This window comes from Silurus meridionalis, chromosome 3 (genome assembly GCF_014805685.1).
Source record: "Silurus meridionalis isolate SWU-2019-XX chromosome 3, ASM1480568v1, whole genome shotgun sequence".
Classification (NCBI taxonomy): domain Eukaryota; kingdom Metazoa; phylum Chordata; class Actinopteri; order Siluriformes; family Siluridae; genus Silurus; species Silurus meridionalis.
In genome coordinates, this window is record NC_060886.1 from 12,822,883 (window position 1) to 12,845,080 (window position 22,198).

At 38.1% G+C, this 22,198-nt stretch overlaps 1 long non-coding RNA gene across 1 annotated transcript; it reads right to left on the reverse strand.

The window, feature by feature from the left end:
* Positions 1-1,969: 1,969 nt before the first annotated feature.
* LOC124383237 lies at positions 1,970-17,357 on the reverse strand. Its single transcript, XR_006925244.1, has 3 exons — positions 17,224-17,357; positions 16,291-16,346; positions 1,970-2,069 (listed from the first exon to the last, which is right to left on the reverse strand). It is a non-coding gene; the product is annotated as an uncharacterized LOC124383237 (long non-coding RNA).
* Between the last annotated feature and the right edge of the window lie 4,841 nt (positions 17,358-22,198).

Below are 22,198 nucleotides of genomic sequence, written 5' to 3' on the forward strand. Positions count from 1 at the left end.
ACAGATAAAGCCTATTTGCGCACACGCTCACTTACACACATTCACATATGCACACACCCTCTTCAATCCTGTGCCCTTAAAAGGCCTTCCATTGTAGCTTGGTTTGGGCATCCATGCTAGTAGTTGTTTGTTAATATACTGTTTACACATGTTTAGAAAATACATCTTCAGACAGATTATTTGACATGGTGAATTTATGCACTGATTATGTAACCATTTGCATTTACTTTGAAGTCATTTTCCCACCATTTTCCCACCTGAGTGGTGCTTTTTAGGAGCTAAGTAGTACCAATTCAATAAGTTAATGGGTGAGGCATGTAAATGGACTACAGTGCTCTTACTGTAAGCATTTTATGTAATACGAGTCCTGAACATTTCAATAACAAATAACTACTGCAGCTGAGAGTGATGGGCTGAAAAATAAGACCTGAAAGTTCTTCTACTTTTTTTTCAACAATATATTTATAAATATCAAGGACAGTGGCCTCTAGAATATGTTGCATCTATCCTGCAGCTACAGTTGGAAACTCTTTAAACTCTTTAAAACAAATGTATACTCATAAAGATGCTGGAAATGGAATATGGAATTCCAATTCATTGTTTTCAAATGAGAGAGAATCCTTTATTTAGTTTTCTATTGTTTTCTTATGTTATACAAAGAATGTTCTCCATTATTATCTCTAAGCTTTTACCTGTTTATTTTTGCTTTAGGATCTACTCAGTAGCCTGTTAACTCTAAATCTTTGGAGGTCATTTATAGGTTATGTAATAAGATGTGTGTTCATAGTGTTGTATTTCTCTAAAGAAGGGAGTAAAAGTGTTTATTGGAGATGAAATGTCAAAAGGGCCTCTTGCATTTCATATGGCTCCTTTTTTTACATTTAACCCTTACAACTCTTATCCACATATAATTAACTTTCACTGTCGCCTCTTGTACATCACCAAAAGTGTTTATCTCTGCAATTCTATCCCCCACCTGACCCTCTGTCTCACCCTGTCCTTTTTGAGAACTGTGCGAGGGATTCTCTCCAGGCCAACTGCTGATAGGTTTTCTGGAACTGCACCTTTACCTCTCTCATTACTTCCCTCATATGTTGTCTTCTATTCTCACCTTCCTAATCATGTTCACTTCTTTTTTTTCCCCCACACAACTCCAATACTATTTGAGAAAATGTATTTCTGGCTGTGAAAACCAATTCTTGTTTGACATGGTCTGGAAAAACTATTCAGTGCCGTGTTTGTTGATGCAAGAATAATTAGTCCAGCTCTTAATTTTATAAGCACAATCTTAGTGTATCTCTGTGGAACCAACAAATGGTAAAAAAAAATATTTCTTGGAAGAAAAAAAAAAAAGAAGAAAAGATGCACTGATGAAAGATTTCATTTTGGATGATACAAGTCTGGGAAATCCTTTCATCATCAAAGCAACAGATGGGCAAATAAGGGCGTGCGGTCGGCATGCCACTTACTTGTCAACTGTGGGCTAATTTATTACCAGCCACCCAGTATGAAGTGGAGGAGATAGATATATTCTCTGCAGTCTGTCACTAAGCCATGCAGCTGGTTAACAATCAATTGAAGCGTGCATTCAAGATGAAAAATAAAGGATTGAATATATTGTTTGCATGCTTATGACTTGCATAAATGTTTACCCCCTCAGATTTTCCACATTTTGTAGTGTTACAGCCTTTGGCTTATATTAAAGAGAAAGCAAACATCAAATATTTCCTAAAGAAATTAGAACAAATTTTGATTGCATATGTCACTCCTAATTTAGTTCTGTGTGACCATTTGCAATGACAATACACATATTTAAATTGGTTTGAACTATGTGTAATTTAAGTACCACCTGACTGCAGTAATACACCTGCTTATGAAAGGAACAGAGGAAAATATTGAACAGTGACTCCTCTTTTAGGAGAAACCCAGTGACTGGGTTAAGAGATCATTAGTCAGAGAAAAAATCAAGAGGTGATGCTTAACTTTGACAATGCTGGGGAGATCCATCCCTCAGATTGGAGAAGCTCATCACAGGAAACCCAGAGCCCAAACATGCCACAAAGCTGAGCCTGTGGAAGAGTGATGAGCCATGAAGTGCCTAAAGCACACAGATATATAATAAATAGTTCTCTGTTATAATCAGACTAAACTTTTTATTGTGGTCTTCTGCAAACCGTTTTTTTGTGGCCTGCTGTTTTTTGCTTACTTAAATAACCATAGTCTAAGATAAAGAAAGTCATTTATGGAGAGAGTAGTTTCAGCCTAGCTTATCCCATGTGCAGGCATGAGGCAGGAAATTGAAGTCAGATGATATTTACTGTTTTCTTTTTGTACTTCATGCTCAGCTGTCTCATGTGCCTGGTGGGGGTGTACGTCCTGTGGATGGTTGAGCTAATTGAATTTCGCCCAGCTTTCTCTATCTTACTCCTTCTATGCTTGCTGATGTGATTATTATTCCTGCTCTCTTAAATCATCGGCCCACAAATAAGGTTTTCCAGTTTCCCCACCCATGCCCCAAATGATTTGGCACTCAATCTAACACATAGTACCAAACCGTTCTTACATATCCAGACACTGTCCCTTTTCCCCATCATTTCTTTTTTGTTGTGTCCCCTCATGTCTCCTGAAACGCCCTGCACTGAAGCTATTTATAGTATCTCATTCCACAGCAAGGTTAAGGGAAGAGGAGGGCTTTCCGAACCAAGAGGTAGGGTTTCAAGAGTGTTCCAACATACACACACACAAGTAAATCCTGGCTGGACTACAGTGTACTGTGTACTGAACAATTGGAGTCTGAAAATAAACTTCTTGGAAAAAGAAATGTAGACTGTTTTGTAAAAGTTGCATCAAAAATTTTTTTACAAAACAGCTGTGAATGAGCCTTATTTTAAATAAATTTAAATGTGGGACTTTTGATTTAAATCAATTCAGCTTTATTTGTATAGCACTTTAAACAATAGACATTGTCCCAACGCTGCTTGTCAGAGGTTTTGTCTTTCATTATTGTAAAACTACTATAGTACATTTCTGCTTCTTGTTAAATGAAGCTTATTATTGTCGCAATAGAGGTTTCATTCATGTATATATGCTCGTTAATTAATATATTCATACATTTAAAATACATTTGATGCTGGTATGGCATTACTCAGCCACCTGCATATTGTCACCTGTTGTTCACCTCAGATCTTCAGAACTTATTTGTAAGGTGCTCAAAAGACCACATGAGGCAGAAACCTTAAGAAGAACCAGATTCAAGAAGAATCAAATCCATGGTCCTGGGAGACCAATGATTGTGGGATTATAGATTGTTCCCTTCAACTACTATATAGTATAAAGTCAAACAGTATTGTGTATGTTGAAAACTGCTTAGTTTAATCATATTATGAATATGAATTATGGAATTAGCCCAGAAAGGTCTTTATGAGTACAACAGCAGTTCATCAGCTCTGTTTGATTATTTTATATGTGTGAGATACAATCTTGAGACCATTGTTGTCCAATACCTATTAAAATTCACGCTGCATTTTTATATTGTGTACTTTACTTTGTTTCAGAGTCACAGCAGTAAAGTCTTGAGTTATTTGAGCCTGAATGGCACACTAGGTTTTTTAACCACAGTGGATATGAACCGCATGGTTGTGCTGGTTATTTTGAGGTGTCAGGAGTTCATCTCTTTTTCCAGCCTCCTCTGTAGGCTTGTAGTGCTTTATACCTGTCAGATGTTCCCAATTGTCTCTGTGATTGAATGTCTGATCTTCCATACTGTATGTTACCTTAGTAGACATTGAATTTTCCACCCGCCATAATATCAGATAATATTGATAGGATCGGCTGCATCAACTGGGATTAAAAATGAATCCTAGCATTAGCTGTATGTATAGTGTCTGTCTTTAATATGTATCACACATTTCCTAACATTTAGTTAGTCCCTTAGGACAGCAAATACGCTGCACTATTTTTCTGGTAAATGATATGACCTTCCATATTAATAGAGACAGAGAGATACCATTTCCCCTGTCAGTGTTTATCCTGCTAAATCATGCAGTGTTGAGGTCAGGACAGCTGGGGATCAGTATTCAGAGACAGAGAGCAGGAACCAGAGACAGAGTTCTCTCCAGATTCTCAACTGTGATTAGGGAATAGAGAATGAAACAGGGTGAGGGCCAAGAGACATGTGTAGCAGATGAATACCATTTTTACTGGCCTTACACAACAATTTAGTTTGTATATAAAGGTTGCTAATTCTGGATAAATGTACTAAGACTTGGCTTGGCATTTAACTCTAATTATTCCATTTCAGGGTTTGACTCATATTTCCCACACAACGTAATCTGTGATGTTTCTACCAACATAAGACCTTTGTTAATAGGATGCAATTTACAGATGCATGTGGGCTGTGGGAGTGTGAAGCCAAAAATGCCTTATACTAATGAACAATATGTGCCAAGCTACATGTGCCACTCAAGAGTCGTTCAGAGTAGACTACATTTTTAGCCGCTTTTTTTCTGAGCAGACACGCTGTGATTACTTACTGATGTAGCACCATTGTGATGGTATGAATGGAGGCTGTCAATTGTAAAAGCCATGCATAAAAGATTTTTTAGTAAAAATAAAGTATGTAGTTATATTGCAGGGAATTGTTAGATCATATTATTATTATTGTTATTATTATTATTATTATTATTACTATGCATTCAGCATAATATTAAAACATTCACACTTTTTAAAGCCAACATTAAGAAGAAAATCTAAATTTGAACATGAATCCTTGTAAAATACAGTAGACTTTGGCCTTTAATTGTGTAATGCATTACATTTTTTCACATACAGTAACTTAGATTCTATTTTATTCTATTATGTTCTATTATTCTGAGACAACAGGGTGCAATTGTCACAAAACAAAGAACAAGGCAATTAATTTATCTGTAGAATAGAATAGAAAATTCTACTGTATGTAGTCTACCATAATGGTGGGTTAGATTCAGAGATACACTATAAGAATGTTAGAGTAGAAGAACTGAAGTGGTCTGCACAGAGCTCCAATTTAGGCCCACTAAACACCTTTGGGATGAGCATTTTCAATTTAACACAATCTATATTCGAGTTCTTAGAATTCTCTCTCTCATAACCGTTTAGTCAGTAATCCAAGGAAAGGAAGAGACCAGTGATGGCAGAAGAGAACAGATGTAGTCAAGTGGAATAACCTTGATAGTAAAATGACCCTGCTTGGTAAGCTGGTAATGAGTGTGGTGATGGATCATTAGGAGAAAACATTTCACACCTTCCTAGTCTCAATGATATTTCTTTCCAGGCCTAAGATTGTCTTACAGATAATTAATCGATGTGCACAGTCATATGATGAGAAAATAAATGGCAGAATATTTCATCCATATCAGACTGCAAACAAATTTAGAGTTGTGCATTTCATTCAAATGGTCATGCGATTCCAACTATTCACTTAAATGCTCATTATTTAATTTAAGCAGTGATATTTTGATTAGTCTGGTAAACATGATTAACATTATAGTAATTTAAATAGGTTTATCTGTATGTGTTCTCTCTTCTGAAGACAAACAGTATTGCTAATGTCTTAAGTAGATAACTTAGAATTAATTTTTTACTTTAATAAAAAAAGCGGGGGAAAAAAGTCATGTAGTTATGCAACCGTTTTTATTTGTAAACTCAAATATTCTACAAAGAAAGTTTAAAGATGATTACAAACTTCAAAAAATTAAGATTAAGTGTCTACACTTATGTAGACAAGTATGCAGAGTGTATGCAGACATTAATACCAACTCATTTCTACAATTATATAAGCATTTTAGGTGCAAGAACTAAGACAAAAATAAATGCAAAATAAACCAGGTGTCACGCGGTGATCAAGGGACGGAAACCGAAGTACAATAAACGAAGTTTAATAATCTTTCAGATAACAAACACAAGCAGGGAAGTAACAGTGCCGGGAACCGGGCACAGTGCCGGGAACCGGGCACAGTGCCGGGAACCGGGCACAGTGCCGGGAACCGGGCACAGTGCCGGGAACCGGGCACAGTGCCGGAACCGGGCACAGTGCCGGGAACCGGGCACAGTGCCGGGAACCGGGCATAGTCCCTGTGAAACCGGTTATAGTCCTTTTTACGGGTAATCCAGTAATGATCTCCAGCGTGAACTGTAGAACGGACAGTGAACGGGGGCTTTAAGTAGGGGGAGAGATGATGAGAAACAGGTGAAGGTGGTTAGTAAGTGGGCGAGGCGCTGCGAGCGTGCTCGGTGCTGAGGGAAGGCGTGGCCGGTGGTTTCCTGACACCTTTTTTTTAATTTAAGCAGAAATTGATTTATATAAATATTTAGCAATTGATAAAGAAAAGAGACAGTTACTGAGAAAATTCATTGTGAAAGCATCTTTCTTGCACAGTCATGAGTTTTGTGATATCTGTTCTCCAGGTGATTGTGTTATAATTTGATACTTTCAGTTGCTTTTAAACCCAGATGGAAAGCACCCCCTGTTGGTACATTTCTTTATCCATCTGAAAGAAGCCTTAAAGATTCTCTACAAGAGCCAGAAACAGATCTGAGAAGTCTTTAGGAGGGTAAGAACAACTAATAACTAATTTAGCATTAAATAAATAAAAGAATAAGAAGCCTTGTAACCCTTTTTTGGTCATATACTACTACTACAAATAATAATACTAATACTAATAATATTATATTATTATAATATTTCAACACAGTACTGATGAGTTTATTATATTATGTATTTGGCAAAATAATCTGAAAATACTCGGACTGTAAATGTAAAATAAAAAAAGCTTTATCAAAAACTATGTGGATAAACATGTCACTATGAAACAGCAGAGGGAGCTAAAACTGCAAGAATTTTACTTGTAATACACACATGCAGAGTAAAAAAAATGGCTGTTTGACTCTTGGTAGCATTGGAATAAACATTACGAATATTTAACTTCAGATTTCTTCAAGATATTCAATTTGAAACTGTGCTACTATCTCTTTTGCTTTATTGGACTACTATACTGTATATTTCTGGTCTATCTTAATGCATCAGCATTTGACTTTGAATAACATTATTCAACTGTGCAGTGTCATGGCCGACTGACTCTCGTCTAACATAATGTTCTCTTCTTTCTTTGTTAGTAATTTTATGAGCAGAATGGCACTTTAGGGTACTTTGAACTTTATGCCAAGACGAATAAGCAGAATAGACATACATAGATATTATTACTGTTAGTGCTTTATGTGATATGAAATATTAATGCGTAACATGTAGTTTGTAAGACAACATTGCCTCCTTTTTTCAAATTGCATTTTAATGAAACTGAAGGACCCTTAAAAATTGTATCTGAACCAAATTAGTCAGGTTGCACTCTGCAAACAAACAAAGCCGTGTGCTTTCGGGAGCAGTTGATTTCAACCCATTACCCACAGCCCCATTTAATGAGCCCTAATTAAGAAGGATTTGCTTGTTCCAAATTCACAAAGGATCTCATTAATCAATTAACTCTGTCTCAGTGCCCTGGATTTCTGTATACTACAAGTACATCTATCACACAGAGAAAACAAAAACGAATTGACCTAATTTATTTAATTTGCTTTCAACTATAACAGGATGGCATTCAAACCCCTTTCATTACTACAAATACTCTAATACGGTCATATCAGATATGATCATCATGATCTTTTGCTAAACAGGAAGCAACTATATATGTATAATGAAAGGGGAGAATTAATTGGAGCAGAAGTAAATCTAAATGTAAACTCTAATAAAGATTGGCCATTGTGTGATGTGTTGGTGAAGCAGGTAATGTTGACTGCCTTGATCACTAATAATGTGTTTTGTTGTTAACATTTGGATTAAAAGTAAAAAACTTCCACAATCTGAAGCTATCTCAGACCATTATCTCATCTCTTTTAAAATCTGCCTCAGTCATTGCATTTTTACCGCACCACGTTACCGCGTTAAGCGTACTTTCACGTCAGCTACAGCAGCATGTTTTATCAATCATCTTCCAGAAATTACGAAATCAGATAGATCTCCGTCTGACCCTGCAGAGCTCGACTGGGCCACTGAACACCTAGATTCAACGTTACGTTACACTCTAGATGATGTAGCTCCCCTTAAGACCAAAATGATCAGGGAGAAAAAATTAGCACAGTGGTATAATGATCATACACGCACCTTAAAACAGACCACTCGAAAATTAGAATGTAAATGGCGTCAAACAAAATTAACAGTATTTCAAATAGCATGGAAGGAGAGCCTCTTAAATGATAGAAAATCTCTTAGTGCTGCTAGATCAGCATATTTCTCCACCCTCATAGAAAATAACAAGCATAATCCTAGATTTTTATTTAGCACGGTAGCAAAATTAACAGGAAATAAAAGCACTGCGCTAACATGCACACCATCATTAGGTAGTAATGATTTCATAACCTTTTTTAATAATAAAATTGAAAACATCAGGCAAGAAATCCAGATGGTTACTATAAATCCAAATTATTCACAAGTAACCCTATAGACAGCAGCGTAATTATAGCAGACAATCAACTACAAAGCTTCACTCCTATTCATGAGAATGACTTAATTTCATTAATTTCCTCATCAAAATCATCAACCTGCATTCTCGATCCCTTGCCTACAAGTTTCTTTAAACAGATAACTCCAGAGGTAATTGAACCTGTTTTAAAAATAATAAACTCTTCCATTAGCACTGGTTATGTACCAAAATCCTTAAAACTGGCAGTTATCCACCCCCTTATTAAGAAACCTGACCTTGACCCATGCCAGTTGTCCAACTACAGACCAATATCAAATCTCCCCTTTATATCCAAAATTTTAGAAAAGGTTGTAGCACAGCAGTTATGCTCACACCTACTTATGAATAACATTTTTGAAATGTATCAGTCAGGATTTCGCCTCATCATAGCACAGAGACAGCGCTAGTTAAGGTGGTAAATGACCTGTTATTGGCCTCTGATCAGGGTTTTGTCTCCTTACTTGTTTTGCTCGACCTTAGTGCAGCTTTTGACACCATTGATCACACTATACTACTTGCTAGACTTGAGAACGTTGTTGGAATAAAGGGAACAGCTCTCTCTTGGCTCAGGTCCTATTTGACTGATAGCTATCAGTTTGTTGATGTAAATGGTGAGTTCTCCACACTCTATGAGGTAAAGTTTGGTGTTCCTCAAGGATTTGTCTTAGGCCCTCTGCTTTTCTCTTTATATATGCTGCCTCTTGGTGAAATTATTCATAAACATGGGATTCGCTTCCATTGCTATGCTGATGACACAGCTGTATATTTCAGCAAAGCCAGATGAGAGAGATCAGCTTAACAATGTTGAGAAGTGTGTAAAGGAAATTAGACAGTAGATGCTTGATAACTTTCTTCTGCTCAACTCAGATAAGACAGAATTACTTTTACTAGGACCACTTGCAGCTAGAAGTAAACTTTCCGATTACGTAGCATCTCTGGATGGTGTTTCTGTTTTAGCATGTACGGCTGTCAAAGACCTTGGTGTGATTATTGACCCTAGTCTTTCCTTTGAGTCTCACGTGAATAATATCACCAGGATCGCCTTCTTTCACCTTAGAAATATTGCTAAAATTAGAAATATGATGTCATTACAGAATGCAGAAAAACTAGTTCATGCTTTTGTTACTTCTAGATTAGACTACTGTAATGCTTTACTGTCTGGGTGTGCGAGTAAGTGCATCAATAAGCTTCAGTTAGTCCAGAATGCAGCAGCAAGGGTCCTCACTAGATCTAGGAAATATGACCACATCAGCCCTGTTTTAATCAGTCTACACTGGCTCCCAATTAAATCTCGCATTGATTATAAAATACTACTACTGACGTATAAAGCACTTAACGGTCTCAAACCGCAGTATCTGAGTGAACTTCTATACCAGTATGATCCTCCACACCTACTTAGATCAAAAGGTGCTGGCTATCTGTTGGTTCCTCAAATAATGAATGCTACAGGAGGGAGCAGATCATTCTCTTATAAAGCCCCACAGTTATGGAACAGCCTTCCAACCAGTGTTCAGGACTCAGACACAGTCTCAGTGTTCAAGTCGAGGTTGAAAACGTATTTATTTAGTCAAGCCTTTGATCAGTAGATTTTTTTTCTTAGGTAAAGGCTCAGATCTGGAGGGATCATGGATATAGTGTTTGGTGAACTGGGATATTTGTATGCTGTCGTCCCCTCACATTCACACGTTCACTCAGGTTTGTTGACGGTGGTGTGGTGGGTCGTCTCTTATCCCAGAGATCCCTCATGTTTGTGTTACCTTCTGGTTCTCCCTTTTAGTTATGCTGCCATAGCGAGTCTTGCCGGAGTCCAAACTGCACAGTGCATTACTTTCATACAACAATAAGGACACTTAATAATCCATATCCTTCTCTTCCTGTCACCCTCTTCTCTCTCTCTCTCTCTCTAACGCACTATACAAATAAAAATGAATTGAATTGAATTGAGTTTTGTTTTTGACAGATAAATAATTGTTCAGAACATATTCATTATCCATATAGTAAAGTAATATTTCTTAATGATTCATACTCTGAAAACTTAAGGTCTGACTTGATATTGATACAATCTCCATGTTCTCAAAAACACTCTCCACAATATCTTTACTTGTGGAGTCCAGATTACAGGTCAACTCCCCAGTGCTTTCAGTCAATATTCAGACTCCAGCAATGCTCAGAACATCTTGGCTCACAGCTGTGGAAACCTTAGTTGAAGCACTTCACAAGTCACTGGGGATTTGTGGTCACAGTTTGTCTCTAGGAGACTTTCCTTTGAACATAAGACATGAGTCTTATCCCCTCTGCTGCAAATGCCATCAGATAAACAGTGCATAGAAAAAAATTCTGTTGAGTTTCATTAGCGTACAGTAATGTGAGAACATTAATATTAATTAGTGTGAGTTTTAGCTGGTGATCACTTTTAAATAATGAAGCACTTTACACCAAATTTGTGAAGTCACTGTTAAATCCATTTTAATTATCCTAATCAGTCATAGCCATTCACATGGAGCAGGTGAGGCAGAGCTCCAGCACATATATCAGACATTAATTTTCATCTTTATAACTTCAGTGTAAGCCCTGAACTCGATTTAGTTTTATTTCACTGAGACCTTTTTGAGAGATCAATTGTGGTTTTGAAAGTTTGTTATTTCACAGATATGAACCAATGTTCAATGATTTTTTTCTATATAAAGTGTGAAGCTCCTTTTATGTAAAAGCAATTAAAACTAGCAATTAAAACTATTAAAGTTTTGCAAACAAATGCAAAGTGTAAAACTAAACTATTGCATTTATCATGTCCATAACCATTTCTATTGTTAGTTACAGTGCAAATATTGTGAGAGGAAAAAGTGGACAAAGAAGAGGATAATATTTGGACAATAGAAATGTTTGAAATGGATGTGCACCATGGTGATCATGTTTTCCAAGCAAAATGTGAAAAAAATCATTATAAATGTGCCTTTTCATGTAAAGAAACCATTTGGGTCCTTTCCAGATATTTTTTGTTGTTTTTGTAATGTAAGTGCCCAAACATGACAACCCTTGATGTTTTTTGCTCTTCTGTTCACTCTTTACTGACAATGCCGTATCAAACAGTTGAACAAAAGTACATCTGAAACTATTCAAAATTAGCTGATTTTTTTTTATTATTATTATTATTATTATTATGTTCACCTATTATTTTAACAATCGATTAGATTGATTAGTTGCCTTAAACATAAGTCAAGTTTGATGGCCTCTTGACTTTATTTTGTTTGTGGGTATGAGCAGTATGGTATGTTTAACACTATCAGGACTCTTTACGGTTTCTGTGGACATGAGACCATGAGGTGTAAACACTTCTCATAGATTGGCATGTCACAGTAGGAGCTGGACACATTCTGTTTACATCAAGGACCACCATAGTGCACCCTATTAAACAGCTGTCTAAGGTTTGATAACTGATCTGGGTGGTGCTCCAAAAACAATGTCAGTTTCATAGATAATTGGAGCAATTTTGAGGGCAAGGCTGGCCTGTTAGGGCGGGACAGTATCCATCCCACTCGGGAAGGTGCTGCTCTCATTTCTTGTAGTATAGGTCATAGTCGCGGAACAGCACTAGTTAACAAGTGACTGTCCAGAGCCAAGGCCAGGGAGCAGACAGACAGGCTAAACCGACCATCTGCTAGCTGCACAGAGTCATCACTCAGGATCCACCAAATTGAGACTGAGTGAAACCAAAATGTTGGAATTCTCAGAAAGTAATCTGATTAAGTAACCTGATTAACATTTAATTAAATAGGACTGAATGCACAGCCAGCACCTCTGATCTAAAGATAGGATTGTCAAAAGCGCTGACTATAAACTAAATTATTACCGACCAGGAGTTTAATATAATGGGTTTGACAGAAACGTGGATTAAACCGAATGAATATGTAGCAATAAATGAAGCGAGTCCTCCTGGGTATAGTAACATACACCAGCCCCGTCTAAATGGCAGAAGAGGTCCAAGCATCACACAAAAACTAAACACAAATGTAAATCTTTGAGGTTCTTCACACCAACATAAAATATTTAGTGTCCAAAAGTAGGTCTAGTCAGACAATTCCGTAAATTATTATTTATAGACCCCCAAAGTCCTACTCTGATTTTCTCATAGAATTTGCAGATTTCATCACAAATTTAGCTACTTCTTTAGACAAAGCATTAATTGTTGGTGACTTTAATATTTATTTTGATTATCAGGAAGAGTCCTTAAGAGCAGCAGTTGTGTCCATTCTAGAGACTAGATTCAGAATGTTATAGGACCCACTCATAGTGGTGGACACACTCTTGATTTGTTATTAACATTTGGATAAAAAAATATATATAATTCCACAGTCTGAAGCTATTTCAGACCATTACCTCATCGCTTTTAAAATCTGCCTCAGTCATTGTATTAGTACCTCACCATGTTACTGTGTTAAGTGTACATTCACGTCAGTTACAGCAGCAAGTTTTATCAATAATCTTACAAAAATTACGATATTAATTAGAACTTTTTTAATAATAAAGTTGAAAACATCAGGCAAGAAATCCAGACAATCAATTACAAAGTTTTACTCCTATTTCAACTTGATTTAATTTATTTCCTCATCAAAATCATCAACCTGCATTCTCGATCCCTTGCCTACATATTTCTTCAAACAGATAATTCCTGAACAGACAGATACAGTGTTAAAAGAAATAGGTTTAAGTGATTTATATACGGAGAGACTTCCATCCAGGACAAAGAGACTATACATATTTAAAGAAGGAAAAGACATCTACAGAGACAGCAGGAAAGGAGAAGTGTAGGAGAGTGAAGTTATTGGAAAGAGTAGTGGAAGCCAGGCTGAGAGTAGAAATGACCATCTGTGAGCAACAGTATGGTTTCATGCCGAGGAAAAGCACCACAGAGACATTATTTGCTTTGAGAATGTTGATAGAGAAGTATAGATTAGGGCAGAAGAAGTTGCATTGTGTGTTTGTGGATGTAGTGTGGATGTGGAAGTATATGTGAGGGTGGTGCAGGACATGTATGAGGACAGTGTGACAGCAGTGAAGTGTGCAGTAGGAACAACAGACTGGTTTAAGTTGGAGATGGGATTGCATCAAGTATCGGCTCTGAGCCCTTTCCTGTTTGCAGTTGTGATGGACAGGTTGACAGACGAGGTCAGACAGGAGTCTCCATGGACTATGATGTTTGCGGATGATATTGTGATTTGTGGTAAGTGTAGGGAGCAGGTTGAGAAGAGCCTGGAGTGGTGGAAGTACACGCTGTGGTTGCGGTTGCAGAGATAAGAGGTGGAGAAGGTGGAGGAGTTTAAGTACCTGGGGTCAACAGTGCAAAGTAATGTGTGTTAGAGAAGTAAAGAAAAGAGTGCAGGCAGGGTGGAGTGGGTGGAGAAGAGTGTCAGGAGTGATTTGTGATAGAAGGGTATCTGCAAGAGTGAAAGGGAAAGTTTAGAGGACTGTGGTGAGACCTGCGGTGTTGTATGGATTAGAGACAGTGGCGTTGACTAATAGACAGGAGGTGGAGCTGGAGGTAGCAGAGCTGAAGATGTTTGAGATTTTCATTGGGAGATGATGAGTATGGACAGGATTAGAAAGGAGTTTATTAGAGGGACAGCGCATGTACGACATTTTGGGGACAAAGCGAGAGAGGCACGATTGAGATGGTTTGGACATGGAAGAGGGACATGGGGTATATTGAAATGAGAATGCAGAGGATGGAGCCAACAGGAAGGAGGAAAAACCAAAGACCAAAAAGAAGGTTTATGGATGTGGTGAAGGAAGACATGCAGGTAGTTGGTTTGAAAGAGGCAGATGTAGAGGACAGAATAGTATGGAGCCAGATGATCCGCTGTGGCGACCCCTAATAGGATCAGCCGAAAGAAGAAGATTGCCAGTATTTAACTATGTTTTACATGAAGGAGACTTGCCACTCTTATGGCAAGAAGCCGTTATTTCTGTGATTTCAAAAGAGGGGAAAAGTAAACAATACTGCACAGTTATAGACTAATCTCTGTCCTGAATATGAATTATAAGGTATTTGTCTCAATCCTAGATAAAAGGCTTGAATTGATAATGCTGGATCTAATTAACTCTGATCAATCTGGTTTCATTCGGGGTAGGCAAACGCAACGCAACACAACATTACACGGACTCTCCATATTGTCAATCATAATAAAGATTATAATTTACACGCTGTCATCCTAAGCCTTGATGCCAAGAAGGCTTTTGACTCAGTCAATTTGTTTTTCTTAGGAGTACTTTCAGAAATTTCAATTTACATAAGAAATTCATTAAAAAAATTTCAAAACATATATTTGCGTCCCACCACGAGAATTAAAATAAATGGTATTCTATCAAAGACCTTTGCTCTAGACAGGGATGCCCCTTAACACCTCTCCTCTCTGCATTGTTCATTGAACCTGGGGCAGTAGATCAGGCAAAACTCCAAAATAAAAGGTATTACATTAAAGATGATGATCACAAAATAGCACTATTTGCTGATGACAAAGGAAGTTGGTTTTTGAGCTTTGGAAAACATTACAAACTTTTGGATCTTTTTCAGGATTGAAATTAAATATTTAAAAAATTTAAGTTTTGTCCTTTAAATACCTATTCAAGTGATCATTGCAGACAAAAATGTAATAATAAAAATAAATAATATAATATAATATAATATAATATAATATAATATAATATAATATAATAATATAATATAATATAATATAATATAATATAATATAAAATAATAATTAGGGTAATAAAAAAAAAGGACTCTGTATTGAAATGGGGTGCATATGACACTGATTTTAAACCAAATACTTCAGATTTGTGCTTTAGAATATGGGCTAAGAAAGGAATCACTGCCTGCTGTACTGTAGGAAGATTCAATCAAGATTCTAAGGATTTCCTCAGATATCTTCAGATCCAACAACAATTCTATAAAAAAATTAAAATAGGGACTGATGGAGACCCAAATAAGTGCATTAGTTACAATATTCTCCTCACCATACAAAGCTGAACCAATGTCGAATACTGTAACTAAATTATATAGAGCATTACTGGATTTACAAAAAGATACATTAAGGAAAGATAGAGGAGAAAGAAAGTGGTATTACCATCTAAACTGATGATTGGGAAAATATTTGTAAACTACAACTGCCAACTTCCCGCTCCTCATTCTGGAGAGAACTTTGCTGGAAAAATTTTGTTCGTTTTTTCCTTACTCCGAAACAGAAAAACATTTCAGTTGACTACAGCTTTGTAGGACTTTATATGGGTAAGGTGTGTTAAGATTTCTGGGAAAAGAAGAACAAATATATGTACAGAATAATTCTTGTTTCAAGTAAGCAGTAGCCATAACGAGATGCTGGTATAAACCCAATCCGCCAAAAATACAGGATTGGATTGACATTGTAAAAAGTATATTTACTATGGAGAATTTTGTGTGAATAATCAAAAAGACATATTTGATAACTTTTGGTCTAAATGGATTGAGTATAAAACTCATTAAACCAAATATATTTTTTTGTTATAGAACCTATGTATTATGTTTAGATATAGAGATTATAAGGGATTCTAACAAATGCCATAAACAAATGTTGTGAATTGTGCAATAAAAACATAAATTACAAAAAAAGAAAGAAAACATACATGGCATGCGGCTGTTGTTTCCTGCATCCTTATCAATAGCAACAATCTGCAATTTTAAAGAAACGTTAGTAAAACTTACTGTCAGTGGTTTCTTGAGATTCGGTCATGTATCCGGCCCATGACCTCAACAGCAAGCTGAATGAGAAAACAAACATCAAAGTCATCACTGCTTTTGTCATACCAGCCATTAGACAGCCAGCTGGCATAATAATCCATGAGAAAATGAAACTGTGATTTCAACAAACAAACAAACAAACATTAAATTATTAATGTATGTAATAATATAGATTTAGACTTTCCATTATAGATGTGGAAATGTCCACATCTTATAGACATGATTATAAGTTTATAATGTAATGACCCACTATGGGAAAAGGAAATGTGAATCTGATACTAAAATTCCTTCATTATACACTAGTTCTAGCTCACTAGCAGAAAAAGTGGATCTTGTTGACATTATTGAGCTGCCTTCTTTAGCAGTGTTTAAATGTGATTACTTGTCATTGGGTTTTCCACAGTGTAGTCAGAGCAGTACAGCTCATGTCCTTCAGGTAATATTGAGTGACTGTGGCCTAGCAACCATGCTGATTTAAGTCAATACCTCATATATTGCCTCTCTGTGCCTATCAGTTCCTGTGAAGTCTAAATCTTTTTTCCTCATGGGGTAAATGAGAAAAGAAATAACCTGCAGTCTTTTAAATAGCTGCTAAACGAGAAGCTCCAGATAATTAAATGAGGGTTAAATAAATGTGTGTTATTTCTAGACAGCAGCATTATGAAAATATATGCAATATGAAATTAAAGTCAAGCCATTTTATTCATTTCAAATAATTCTGTGCACTAAATGAAATACATAGAGTAGTGCAGAAAAAAAAAGACATTAGAAGTGACCAGTCGAAAACAAGAGAACAGAGAAAAATAACCTGAACTCAAACCGGTCGAGATAAACATGCTCCTGAAGTTTAAGTGACCACTGTTCCTGCCCCTCTCCCCTCCGTGGATCTTTTCTTACTTCGTCCAGGCCTGCCTCTGGATGGTGTTCTCTTCGATTTGAGGCCACTCTGTGCAGCTTGGGATGGTTTCTCATCAACAACTTGGGTTGTTCCGGAGTAAGAACAGCCAGAAGAGCCAGAAGTTCAGCAGCTTCTTTCTGCAAGTCAATCTCTACACTGAAATGCAGCCTGCTAAATGCTAAATGCTCTGTCATGTGCTAGAGCTATATGGAACGCCAATTGTGTCATTACCACCTCTACTTACCAGCTACTTCGCTGAGGTGTTTAGCATAGCCACTCACTACGGCCAACCAACTCTTTAGTTTTCGCCAAGGGTCTTCCTTGCTAACGGAGTATAGCCTTCGTTTCCGCACACTGGCCACTACCAGCAGCTGGATTAAGACCGCTCTACTCGGCACGTATCGTCAGGGGCTCTACCAAAACATCAAGATGGCTATGGCAATAGATGACGACGCGCTGGGTCTAAAGGCGTCCATCCAGCGAGCCAGTGGCTGGCCACCTGTCAATCCTGTGAGGCTAAACCATCACCCCACCCCACTGTCCCTTCCATCCCAGAACCAGAACCAATGCAGATCGGTACCCAACGGCTATCGAGGAGAGAGTGATACCTTGCGGCAGGGGCATGCCTATATTGTGGTGATCCCAGTCACTTTATCAGTGCTCTGCCCGACCCCCATGTCCGTTGGTAAATACCGTAAACCTCACCTCTGAAATCACCCACTTATCAAAATTACCGGTCAAAATCATCGCCCCCACGTTATCACTTCTGGTGTTGGCCCTTGTACATTCGGGCTCCTCTGGAAACTTAATCTCCCAAACGTCTTGAGCACCTTCAGCTGTCCCAGGGGAGAGGGGCTTGGGAGTTCGCCATCCAGACGATCCAGGGGAAGCCTTTAGGACATTGTTGGGTGAAATACTTTGCTCCGGTGGTCACCCTACAAGTGGGATTGTTCCATCAAGAGTAGATGCGATTCCTGGTCCTAGAACACTCCACCGCCAGCATAATTCTTGGGCGTCCCTGGCTCTCCCGACACTCCCCTAGGTTCTCCTGGAGCCCATGTGACATCATCGACTGGAGCCAACAGTGCCAGAACCACTGTCTGCACAACCTACCCCAACAACAACCGGCCCTAATTTCCCTAGTATCGACACAAATCGAAAGTCCAGAGACCCACAAGGAAGTGGAGATTCCCCCCTGAGTAACGGTCCTTCCTGGATGTATTCTGCAAGCAGGCTGCCACTCGCCTACCCCCTCATTATTCTTGGGATGCCAGGTGCCAAGCTGCCAAAGGGTCAAATCTACCCTGTCCATCCCAAAGAGCGCAGCTATGGAGACCTATATTCAAGAAGCCTTAAAACAGGGCTTCATCACCCCATCCTCTTCTTCAGCGGCTTCCAGCAGTGTTCCAGACGTTTATGAATGAAGTGTTCAGACCGTTTCTCCATTGGTTCGTCATCGTATACATTGATGACATCCTCATATAGTCCCAAAGTCTAACGGAACATCGGGGTCATGTCATCCAAGTACTGGAATGATTATGGGAACACAACCGCAACCTGAAGCTGGAGAAGTGTAAGTTCCACCAATTAAGTAAACAGTTCCTGGGGTACGGCATCAGTCTATCGGGGGTACAAATGGGCCAGGGGAAGGTCAAGGCAGTTCTAGAGTGGCCTTGTCCAAGCTCCACAAAAGAACTCAAATTTTTTCTTGGGATCTTTAATTTCTATCAGAGGTTCATTCGTAATTTCAGTTTGGTCACTGCCCCGCTCACCTCACTTTTAAAGGGTAAAGCCAAAACCAGAGTCTGGAACCAGGAGGCCGAGGAGGCCTTCATAAAGCTTAAACTAAGGTTCAGTACCACCCCTCTCTTATTACACTCAGATCCCCAATTCCCATTCATAGTGGAGATGGACGCCTCCTCCACAGGCATAAGGGCCGCCTTATCTCAACATATGGGTAACCCTCTACGCCTGCAAACCTGTGCCTTCTTCTTCAGAAACTCTTTCCCGCAAAACAGAACTATAACATCGGTAATCGAGAACCTCTGGCTATCAAACTAAATCTAGAAGAGTGGTGGCACTGGTTGGAAGAGGAGACACATCCATTTACAGAAATGTGTTGACTAGTGAGGAGAGTGTATTGAGAAGATGGAGGGAGTATTTTGAGCAGCTGATAAACTTTCTTTCGGCTTCTTCCATCAGGGGTCGCCACAGCGGATCATCCGCATGTTTGATTTGGCACATGTTTTTTACAGTGGATGCCCTTCCTAACACAACCCTCCCCATTTATTCGGGCTTGGGACCAGCACAAAGAGTGGCTGGGGTTGGTTCCCTGGCCGGGGATCGAACCCGGGCTGCAGCAATGAGAACGCAACATCCTAACCACTAGACCACCAGGGGAGCAGCTGATGAACAAGGAAAATAAGAGTAAAGTTTGGATGGTGTGGAGATGGTAAAGCAGGAAGTGAATAGGATAAGTTAGGAGGAAGTAAGAGCAGCGATTAAGAGGATGAAGAGTGGAAAGTTGGTTGGACCAGATGACACTGGACAGTGGAATTTTTATCCAGGTTCAACAAGATTTTGGAAGGTAAGAGGATGCTTGAGGAATGGAAAAGGAGTGTAAACCTTTAAATCTTTAAAGAATAAGGGAGATGTACAGATCTGCAGTAACTACAGGGAGTTGTGGTATTGTATGAGGAAATCAGGTGTGTCGGACAAGTATGTGAGGGTGGTGCAGGACATGTGTGAGGACAGTGTGACAACAGTGAAGTGTGCAGTAGGAATGACAGACTGGGTTAAGGTCAAGTTTGGACTGCATCAAGGATCAGCTCTGAGCCCTTTCCTGTTTGCAGTGGTAATGGACAGGTTGACGGACGAGATCAGACAGGAGTCTCTCTGGACTATGATGTTTGCGGATGATATTGTGATTTTGTGGTGAGAGTAGGGAGCAGGTTGAGAAGAGCCTGAAGAGGTGGAGGTACACCCTGGAGAGAGGGGAATGAAAGTCAGTAGAAGTAAGACAGAGAACGTGTGTGTGAATGAAAGGGAGAGCAGTGGAGTGGGCGCGGTTGCAGGGAGAAGAGGTGGAGAAGGTGGAGGAGTTCAGGTACCTGGGGTCAACAGTACAAAGTAATGGAGAGTGTGTTAGAGAAGTGAAGAAAAGTGTTCAGGCAGGGTTGAGGGTGGAGACAAGGTGAGGGAGGCGAAATTAAGATGGTTTGTGTATGTGCAGAGGGGGGACGTAGCAGAGTGAAGGCAAAAGGGCCAACAAGTGCCAAGCATCTCTCGGGGAACTCCTTCAAGACTGTTGGAAGACCATTTCAGGTGACTACCTCTTCAAGCTCATCAAGAGAATGCCAAGAGTGTGCAAAGCAGTAATCAAAGCAAAAGGTGGCTACTTTGAAGAACCTAGAAAATGATATTTTTCAGTTGTTTCACACTTTTTTGTTATGTATATAATTCCATATATAATTCCACATGTGTTAATTCATAGTTTTGATGCCTTCAGTGTGAATCTACAATTTTCATAGTCATGAAAATAAAAAAAAAAACTTTGAATGAGAAGGTGTGTCCAAACTTTTGGTCTGTACTGTATGTGTCTGAACACACCAGCTTCCTGCCAGGAGTTTTCATGAAGTATAGCTGGAGAGACCGTGTTGGAACCTATCCTTTCCATGAATCCTTACCAGAGGTGGTAAATAACTTTGTACAAAGACTTTGTTTCTGTATTTAAGTAGATTTTTCTTGTATCAATACTTTACTATTTATTTTTTGGACAACTTTTTACTTTTACTAGTTACAGTTTGTTTTTGTATTTATTTGTTTCCATTTATTACATTTTCAAACCAGACTAGTTACTTTACTTGTAGTCTATTTGGTGACATGATCAATATTTTTTCTTCTCATTGCGTGCAATTTTCAGCCCATCAGCCTATTTCCTGTCATTGCACTGCCTTTCAACCGATCATCATTTCGTGGTTATCAGGTTTTACAGACGTTGGCTAGCCTACCAAGCTAACACCGAGCAAGGCAGAAGGCAACAAGAAGTTTGGCTAACGTGGATGAGACAGAGGAAGTCAGCGATGTAAACATGTCTATGAGTACAAAGACATTCCTGATCACTTGATAATGATAATCTTTTCTCTGCTTGTGTGCTATATGATGGTTGTTCAGCCTGGATACATTCATTAGATAACAAAATTTTTTATTTGTTTAGTTTTAATATATTAATATGATGCAGAGGTGGAAAGTAACGAAGTACAAATACTTCGTTACTGTTCTTAAGTAGATTTTTCTGGTATCAATACTCCACTATTTATTTTTTGCACAACTTTTTGCTTTCACTCATTACATTTTTACACAAATATCTGTACTTTCTACTTCTTACATTTTCAAACCAGCCTTGTTACTTTTAGTATTATTTAACAGTAACAGTATTTAATAGTAACGTAATTAGTTAATTTTTTGGGGAGTAACTCAATATTATAATGCATTACTTTTAAAAGTGACGTTACCCAACACTGGTGAATTCTGAGGGAGTCACTGATGTGAAAATAAACAAAAACAAAGACATTCCTCAACACCAATGGCCAAATATAAGGGAAATGTTCAAAATTTCGGTGTAAAAAAGTACTGGCTTTGGAGAATTTGCCGTCAAATTCAAGAAAAAGCACATACAGGTAATCTAACGTTTTATTGTTTTATCTAAGTTTTTTTTTTACAATTTTGTTTGTCTTTTATATAAGGGATGCTGCCACATGTTGCTATTTTTTAAAATAAGAATGTTCTTAATGTTCTTACTTTCTGTAGTATGTAGCTATCATTTGAAATCTGAGGTTTAGTCAGATAGTTTTAGTTGAAGTATAAATTATAAACTTCCTGTTTGAACTTTAATAAAATGCACAGGATAACTCACCTTTAAATCATTCATCATTCGTAAGTCGTCATCATAACTTTGAGTTGTTTTCAAGGACA